This window comes from Astatotilapia calliptera, chromosome 4 (genome assembly GCF_900246225.1).
Source record: "Astatotilapia calliptera chromosome 4, fAstCal1.2, whole genome shotgun sequence".
Lineage (NCBI taxonomy): Eukaryota > Metazoa > Chordata > Actinopteri > Cichliformes > Cichlidae > Astatotilapia > Astatotilapia calliptera.
In genome coordinates, this window is record NC_039305.1 from 33,422,193 (window position 1) to 33,431,547 (window position 9,355).

Sequence of the window (9,355 nt, forward strand, 5' to 3'; positions counted from 1 at the left end):
GCCCGTGGCTGGATTGGTAAAGGGCAGAGAGCTCCAGTCCCACTCAGACGCCAGCAAGGTGGAGGTGGAGTACTGGTTTGGGCTGGTATCATCAAAGATGAGCTTGTGGGGCCTTTTCGGGTTGAGGATGGAGTCAAGCTCAACTCCCAGTCCTACTGCCAGTTTCTGGAAGACACCTTCTTCAAGCAGTGGTACAGGAAGAAGTCTGCATCCTTCAAGAAAAACATGATTTTCATGCAGGACAATGCTCCATCACACGCGTCCAAGTACTCCACAGCGTGGCTGGCAAGAAAGGGTATAAAAGAAGAAAAACTAATGACATGGCCTCCTTGTTCACCTGATCTGAATCCCATTGAGAACCTGTGGTCCATCATCACCTACACCAGGAGATGCCGGACTAGAGCAGCGCAGATACTGAAGGACCCGTCCCATCCTGGCAACAAACTGTTCCAACTTCTGCAATCTGGTAGAAGGTTCCGCATCTTCCGGGCAAGGACAGAGAGACTCAAGAGGAGCTTCTATCCCCAAGCCATCCGTGCTCTAAACACACACACCCGCCCTCTCACATCATCTATAATTGACTGAGACAGGACTCTTCCAGACACTCTAAACCAAGGCACAATGTACATTTCAAATTCCTTTAATTTTAAATATGTTTATATTGTCTATCCTGTAAAATAGTCAGATGTCTATTCATATTAATGTACAGAATTCACCTGCTTGCTGCTACTACTGCACATTCACCCAATGTATATACTATATATATATATATATATATATAATGTTCTTCCTCTACACCCCCCCCCCAATTTTTGCACATGTCGAGGAGCGTGTCAGGCTACATTTCACTGTGTGTTATACTTGTATAACTATGCATGTGACAAATAAAGAACCTTGAACCTTGAAAAGAAAAAAATCAAATGTGAGATTTACAAGGAGGGAAAACAGTACACCTCTCTGAACAGTGTCTGGGAGGCTGTGGTTGCTGCTGCACGCAATGTTGATGGTGAACAGATCAAAACACTGACAGAATCCATGGATGGCAGGCTTTTGAGTGTCCTTGCAAAGAAAGGTGGCTATATTGGTCGCTGATTTGTTTTTGTTTTTGAATGTCAGAAATGTATATTTGTGAATGTGGAGATGTTATATTGGTGTCACTGGTAAAAAGTAATAATTGAAATGGGTATATATTTGTTTTTGTTAAGTTGCCTAATAATTATGCACAGTAACAGTCACCTGCACACACAGATATCCCCCTAAAATAGCTAAAACTAAAAACAAACTAAGAACTACTTCCAAAAACATTCAGCTTTGATATTAATGAGTTTTTTGGGTTCATTGAGAACATGGTTGTTGTTCAATAATAACATTATTCCTCAAAAATACAACTTGCCTAATAATTCTGCACTCCCTGTATGATTTAATTATGTTCATTTCAGAAACATGTTTTCTTCAAACTCCTGTAAATGTAACAGGCATCCAGTTTCTCTTTTTTGAGTGAGTGATTAAGAACAAACAGATGTTTCTATATGGAAACACTCTGATTGTTCTTCAGTCCATCGTCTGATTAACCTGACGTTCATATTTCTGAGTGGAACTAAATGATTCCTCCATCATTTCTGTTCTCTCTGTATTCAAGTGCAACATTTGGACTTCTGTTGTTTCTGTTTGATAACTTTAAGTATTAAAAAACAAACCCAGTCTTCCACGTGTCACTTTACACCTGATCCCAGTGATATTTCATTCATTTCTGATAAAGTCCAATGGTGTTCATTTATCTGTGCTTAGAGAATTAAAGGCAAACAGTGTTCTGTAAACTTCATTTATAACTTTAATTCTGTGCCAGTAGCTCCTTAATATGACTTTAGTTTGATCAACCTGCAGCAGGTTTCTGCTCAGACTCTGCCACACACACATGTTCTGACCCTGCTGATTCCTGCAGGTCATTTAAAGGAGAGCAGCCTGTGAGTTTAAAGAAAAAAGAACATTTCGGGTCAGATTTACTAACGTCTGCAGCAGCACAAAGACTTCTTTAGATGGTAAAAAGCTGACGGATTTACTGACGAGGCTCAGAGTCAGTTTGGGACTGAAAGCTGTGGACACGAGGATTTTTGTGTCCTTATGTGTTTGTAAGAGTTTCACTTTCAGGAGGAGAAGATTTAAACGAGTCACACAAATGTGAACTACAATGTCTGTGACACACAATTTATGCAAACTGCATGAAATCTGACCTGAAGAAATCCAGTCTTCTGCCTGTTGTGGTTGTTACTAGGGATGGGTATCGAAAACCGGTTCTTGTTGAGAACCGGTTCCCACTGTTTCAATTCCTTGGAAGTGTTTGCCATTTTTGCAAACGATTCCCTTATCGATTCCAGTCGCCCCGAATGACGTCACCACGTTGCGGAGCGTCATTTACCTGGCAGGAAACACGGCGCGTAAGCGGCTCAAACGCTCAAAAGCTTGGTCATACTTTACGAGAACGGATGACAACAGGGCAACTTGCAATACTTGCAAAGTAGATATTTCATTTAAGGGAGGAAACACTACGAATATGCAAAAGCATTTGCTCACAAAAGACACGATGACCTTAAATGAATGTCGTGTTTTTAATTCCGCTCCGGACTCGTGAATCTCAACCCAGCAGCAGCGGTAACGTTTGCACGTCCTCTCCCGTTAATGCAGCAGGTAAATAATCAACTAACAGTGCATATTATGTTAGCGCGATCTGCCTTATTACAAACCTGCTATTACTGTGCATTTAGGTGACCATGACGAGAGACAGAGTCTGGCTCAGATGCTGGCAGTTCTTGCTGCAGTCTGCCGGTAGCGTCTCCTTTCAGGCAGGATAGACGAATGTCACCGAGCAGTGACTCAGTTTGTGGTAAAAGGTTTGCACCCATTTGCCACAGCAGATGATTTTCAGTAAGTGAATGTGTGTAATTGTAGGCAGGGACATTACTGGATATTCTTGTGTAATTGCTACAGAATAATTTATGTTACACTTTGTTATTGCTACAGAAGAATATTTATTTTATTATTTTACATTTACAATTTTTTTCCTGGGGACCCTGTGACACCCCATTGAAGAGCCGTAGGCTGGATCTCTTAAGATCTCACTGTTGGGTTTGTAAGGCCATGTTACTCCTAGATTTCTATCTTGTTCAAAGAGAAGATATAAAACAAAGCTCTAAGCTAATCGACCTTAGTGTTCTCCTTTTTTAAAAAGAATCGATAAGAGAATCGAATCGTTAAACAGAATCGAAAGTGGAATCGGAATCGTGAAAATCTTATCAATACCCATCCCTAGTTGTTACAGCTGCTCGTAGGAGAGTTTGTTTGTAGGAGGTGGAGATGTTCTCAGATCAAGTGCGTAATCGTCTCTTTGTGTAGACGCTAAAATCTGTGAGCCAAAACTCTCTGCTCTGAAACTCTTCACTCAGTCCTCACGCTGAGAGTTTAGAGGCTGAACTTCTTGTTCCTCCATAACACTTTTCATGAAACAGCAGAAATGAGCTTGTGTTTCTCAGCAGTGCGCACACAGAGAACCGATCCTCTCTGCTCAGTCTGAACAAATCAAAGTGAAACGTCAGTGAAAACACAGCTGCTGATCAAACTGTGTCAGATTAATGCCTCAATGTTTCACTGTGAGGTTAAAAAATACATAAAAATGATTTAAAGAAGTAGGAGGCAGATTTTCACAATAAGAGCACTTTGTTTTTAATTCAGTTAATGTCAAACTGTCATCAACACCTCTGTGTTGTCTCCGTCTCTGAGCAGATTCAGGCATTACTCAAATAATAAAGGCTTTCTTTCACTATTATACTTTTCATTAGTCTCCAGGTTGATGATTATAAACAGAATTATTAAAGTTTTTATCATTTCAGGCTGAAAATCAACATGAATTTGGTTTTAATCAAAGAAGCTCCTTTAATGTGTGTCATTAAAATCCTCACACAGACTTAAAAAGGCGACATTAACATTAAACTAAATGAAAGAAGCTTCAGCTGAGAGCTTCATGCAGTCATCATCAGCAGCTCATAGCAGTCACAGCTCTTTATTACGCAGCTTTGCAGGAATTAAAGTGGCTGAAGTGTCAGAGTTTGTGTGAGAAGCTGCTTCATGGACAGCTGTACACACGTCTTTATTATTTCTTCATAAATCAAACACACAGGTTTGTCTGTAGATGATTTAAAGTGTGTCGTTGTGCAGTTAAAGCTGTTGGTGTGACGCCCTGACCTCCTGTGAATGAAACAGCCAATCAGATCCATCAGAGAGAGAGCAGGAAGTGTTGTGTGTTTGTGACAGAACAAGGAAACAGTGGTGATGATGAACATAAAGATCCTCTGATGACGTGTTTGTGTTTCCTGTTACAGTAACGCTTGTTCATCTGTTGCTCTCCTACACTTTCCTATTGTTGAGATTATTCTGTTATCATATGTTACCTTATATATGTAATCAAAGTAGTTGAATTATGATACTGCTGTAGATCATATTATACCCTTTAATATAGAGTGTGTGATCAGTATGTAGTTTAGTCCTCATTATACTTTTGAGTTAAAAGAACATAATCATTTTGTAGTTCATTAGATAAGTGTGCATCACTCTGTATCCTTGATCGGCTGTGAATGTCTTATACTGTTTTCTTGACATGCTTTACTGCTGAATCATCAAGAGAAGGTTGTAAGCAGGAGACTTGGTGTCTAGGGAGATAGACAACATTCCACACCCCCACCTTTGCAGGGAGCAGAGAAGACAGGGAGCCGAGGTCATAATTTAGGCGCCGTAAGAGAGAAAGAATGTGAATGTTTAGGCTTTTACGACTAGGTGGGGGCCACTAGAGAGTATAAAAAGCTGAGTAACCCGTCACCATTTTGAGACATGCTGCTGACCCTCTGCAGGCATCTCTCCCGTCCGGACGTTGTAATGCTCTTATGTGTTGAATTGTATGGAAATAAATGATTGTTGATTGAGCATTTATACACCGAGTATTGTCCTTCCTTCAGCCCAAAGATTCAAAGAATTGGGAGATTTCAACAACTTGGTGCCGTGTGACCCGGATCTTTGGTGTGCTGAGGAAGTGCAGATTTGGCCTTTGGTGAGATCGTGGGGCGAGGTGAACAGAGGACCGGTCCAAAAATAAAAAGGTAAGCACAGCCTGTTGTATTATACCAAATGTGCATATTGGGCTTTCCAAATTAATCTGTTCACTGAGTCACATGTATTTTCACAGTAAATTTGTCGGTGTCTGGTTTTTGGCGCAAGATACTAACAACATAAGTTGAGGCTAAATTCCAGTGTGTGAGTAATCTGCTTCTACCGAGATACTAATAACATACTACGTTGGACTAGTTGCAGCCCACTTTACCTTCCACATTTAACTTAGTCTAAAACTGGCTTCTGTAGCAATAATACATTAGAATTTCTTCTGGAGACGTGGCCATAAGTTCAGTACATTGAAGTCGAGGTTTCGAAGTTTGTTTATGGTTACTGTTAAGTCCTTGCTCCTGCCGGCTATGAAATAGAAGTTGTTTAAGGAAAAGCAGATGCTGGCTCACGGTGCAGTTAAACGCTGGCAACGCCGAAAGCGCAACACGTCCGTAGGTTTTGGTTTATGATACGGCGTGTTCCGGTGGTACGGCCGTGAAGTGCAGTAGTGGTTGGTGCTGGTTTCAGTACATTGAATAGAGGTTTGACGGTGGTTTATGGTGTCTGTCGAGTCATAAGGGCTGCGGCCGTAAAATAAAGTAAAATTTTACTTGCCAAGAAGTACATAGAGCAAAACCTGGTTTATGGTGTCGGGTATAACTTCAGGGGACGCAGGCATCACTTTTATGATGCGATTTTGCCCCGTTGTGGCGGTCATAACGCAGAGACAGGGGTATTTGGTCTTTGGTTGTTGTGTTTCAAAAGAATTCTAACAGTTGAGCTCAGAGGTTTCTGTGCAAATTTCTGCTGATGAGGAGCGCTCTCTGTGTGTCTCACTGTGGGTGAGTGTGTGCAAAGCGCGCTCTGGGTGCTGTTTTGTGTGACGCGCGCTCTGAGTGTGTTTCTGGGTGTGAAGTGTGAACACAGTCACAGTGACGGTTGATGTGTTTGAATAGGAGGACATTAGTGCGAAGAGGATGCTTTAAGATCTAAGGTTGACGCCTGGTGTACCCGTGGAAACTAATTTGTTCAAGGTGTGGCGACCCTCCTGGTCGTGGACGCGCGGCCAGGCCCAGCGGCGTCTGGATGCCAAGATGGCGACTTGGGAACTGAGGACTCCCGCATAGCTGCAGAATAACTCTGGAACGGCCGTGTAATCACGGGTTCACATTTATTCTGGAATAGAACAAGAGAATGCTTTTACATCTAAGGTTGAGTTCTATCATAGGTGAAATATAAAAAGGTTGAATTCCTCGTTTCAGTGGTTGAAATTGTTGTGTGCCTGTCCCCTGACGAGTGTGAAATTAAATAAAGAGGGAATTTGGAGCCACATAGAGATAGACGGGCATAATTGGGTGTATGACTCTGTGGTGCAATAAGAAAAATAAGAATAAAAAGAGAGATGGTAAGAGGTGTGTAGTGGAGAATTATAGAGAGAGGAATGTGTTGGGAGACTGGCGTGCAGTTTACGCTGTCAAGGTGGGCGTGTTGCCTGCTTATCTGTTTAACAGTGATGAAAATGAAATTAAAATAAATCTCTTAGTGTGTTAATACAGGAAGCTGCGGACCTGGACCAACTGCCCCCACAAGCACAGCGGCCGAAGCAAAATTATAGGTAATGGGAACCACACCCAGCACGAATCAGCAGCTGTGAAACAGACAGCAGCGAGGAGAGAATTAGAGGAGGAATGAAGGTTTTAAGAGCACATGAAATTCGGTTGAATTTTGGGGCCAACGGATTTGTGGAGGTTGGGAAGGCGTCCGGAGCATCACAACAAAAGGTGAAACAAAAGCACACACAAGCAGAGAAATGTGAGAGAAAGGCTCCTTTTAAGGTAACGCCTAGTTTGAGAAAAAGTTAAAATTAACCTGCCTGCCTACAAAATGCACACACATGCAATGAAGAAACAGCTTACACTCATGAACACGTGAAGATTTTCCAACAAGGTTAAAGCAGCGAAACTTAACATACTTCTGTTGTTAAATAATAAAGTTTATACATTACTGACAAAGAAACTCTCTGGGTTGCAGGACAACAATTTAACTAAAAAAAAAAAAAGAAACACTGGTCTAACCAACCAGGCAAGACACAACAAATTTAGTGGTAAAAAGAGTCAAATTGTGACATGTTTTCTGCTGATTGATTAATACAAGTGATTTCTGAATGAAAGAAAAGTCCATTTTTGGGCTTTTGAACATGATCTTAAGAATTTTAATATGTACCTGTGTTGTCCTGTCAGCTTGGCGGGTCATGAGTCGATTATATGGTGAGAAAAAACAAAAAAAGGGGGAGAGAAGGCTGACACAGGGCCTGGTCCCGGTGTTTCTCCCCTCTCTGAATGACACAGCCAACACAACATCATTTTCCTGTTCGTTTGTTTTTGTTTTTCGTTTGTTTTGTTCTGTTTTTGTTTTTTCTCTTTATGCTTAATTACAGGCTGCTTTGCCGGCCCTGAAAGCCGAGGCTGACTGGACTCCTGCTCTCCCCCATACGTGACCCTGACCAAATGCTGCAACAGCTGGACCCACAACAACGACCTGAGAATGTCAACAGTCCTGCAGGAATGTGATCTCATGCAGCCGAGACGGAGAGCACTAAACCCAAGGCCCGTTTCACTACACGGGGGAAAATTCTCAGTCAGCTTCAGCTGACAGAGCTGTGACGAGACGCCCGCCAAGCCCGAATGAAAAGTAAGGCCGAGCAAAAGAATGCTGACCTTGATAACTCTGCATTAAAACTGTGCAGGACAGTGACGGACCAACAATGATCATCGGGCAGCAAAAAGGGCGGGACCGAGACAGGAGGAGTAACTGAGGTCAGAAGGCACCTCAGAATGGACAAAAAACACAGAAGAAGATGCAGGTTTCACCTGCGGTGAGCATCGACACTGGAGAAAGGACTGCCCCAATTGGGGTCAGAACCAGGACGGACTGAACTTTGAGCAGCAGCAGCAGCAAACAAACTGAAAAAGGAGGGGGGCAGGACCCCAGGGCACGCTTCAGGCCGTGGTTTACCCAGAACACCAGAACAGGAAAGTGATGAACACACACACACACACACACACACACACACACACACACACACACACACACACACACACACACACACACACACACACACACACACACACACACACACACACACACACACACACACACATTGGAATGCTGATTCACTGAGAGTGATGCACACACACATACACGCTGATGCAATGAAGAACGCTTTGCTTATGCTGATATGCAAAATGCTGCACACAAACATCCCAATACATAATTTTTATGAGGAGCCATTGATTACTTAGAATGTGTTATATGTCACCTAGAGGGCATTCAGGTAGAGTTAATAAGGTCTAAAATGTTTTGGTTATGAAAACAATGTCTGTGCGTGATGTCTGTTTATGGCTCAAGGCCTTGACTGAATTCTTTGCTGTGCTTCACACAGCCCTGAGGAGGAACAGTGGCACAGAGTGAAGATGATGAATTAGTGGTGTAAGTTTTAGGAGTACGGCATTTTCTGTGATTGAGTTTTAATACAAGGAGGAACAAAAGGTGTTACGGCACCTGAGGTTCTCATTCCCACACAATATTGTCCCGGCAGGAAGCAAAATGTTCCTGTGAATTTCTGGTTGATTGTTTGGTTTTGTTTAGCGCTAGCTTGATTTTATCAGTGAGCTTTGGCTTGTGTTCTTTCTCGTAAGCGAGAGAGGGATAGTTTTATGCTTGGACATGTCTGCAACGGGCCCTAGTTTGTGTTACTTTTATTAGTATTTTGTTTGTTACGTCTGTTTTCCTTTTTGTTACAGTGCACTGAGGAAAAAACACATCTGAGATCCACCAGTGGTGATGTGGTGATATTTTGTGAGTTCATGATTTAACAATCAGCTCTTTAAACAAGGCCTGAAAGCGCTATAAAATATTATTACTGTAAACAGTTGCAAAGTATTTTTCTCCATGATTGTAATTGGCTTGGGAGAAATTCACTTATAGGGGACACTGATCACATGAGAAGTCCTCAGTCTAAAAGGATTGCAGCGAGTCAATCCGGTCCAAAAAGAAAAAACAAGGAATTGTTTTCCTTTTAAAATGATGACGTCATCTTGCTGGTGATGGATGCTCGAATAGGTTGCGCGTGAGACTCGATTATCAGCAACATCTGGTATGAATGTGTGTGAATGAATGCATGTGACTGGACTGTGATGGACGGACTGAA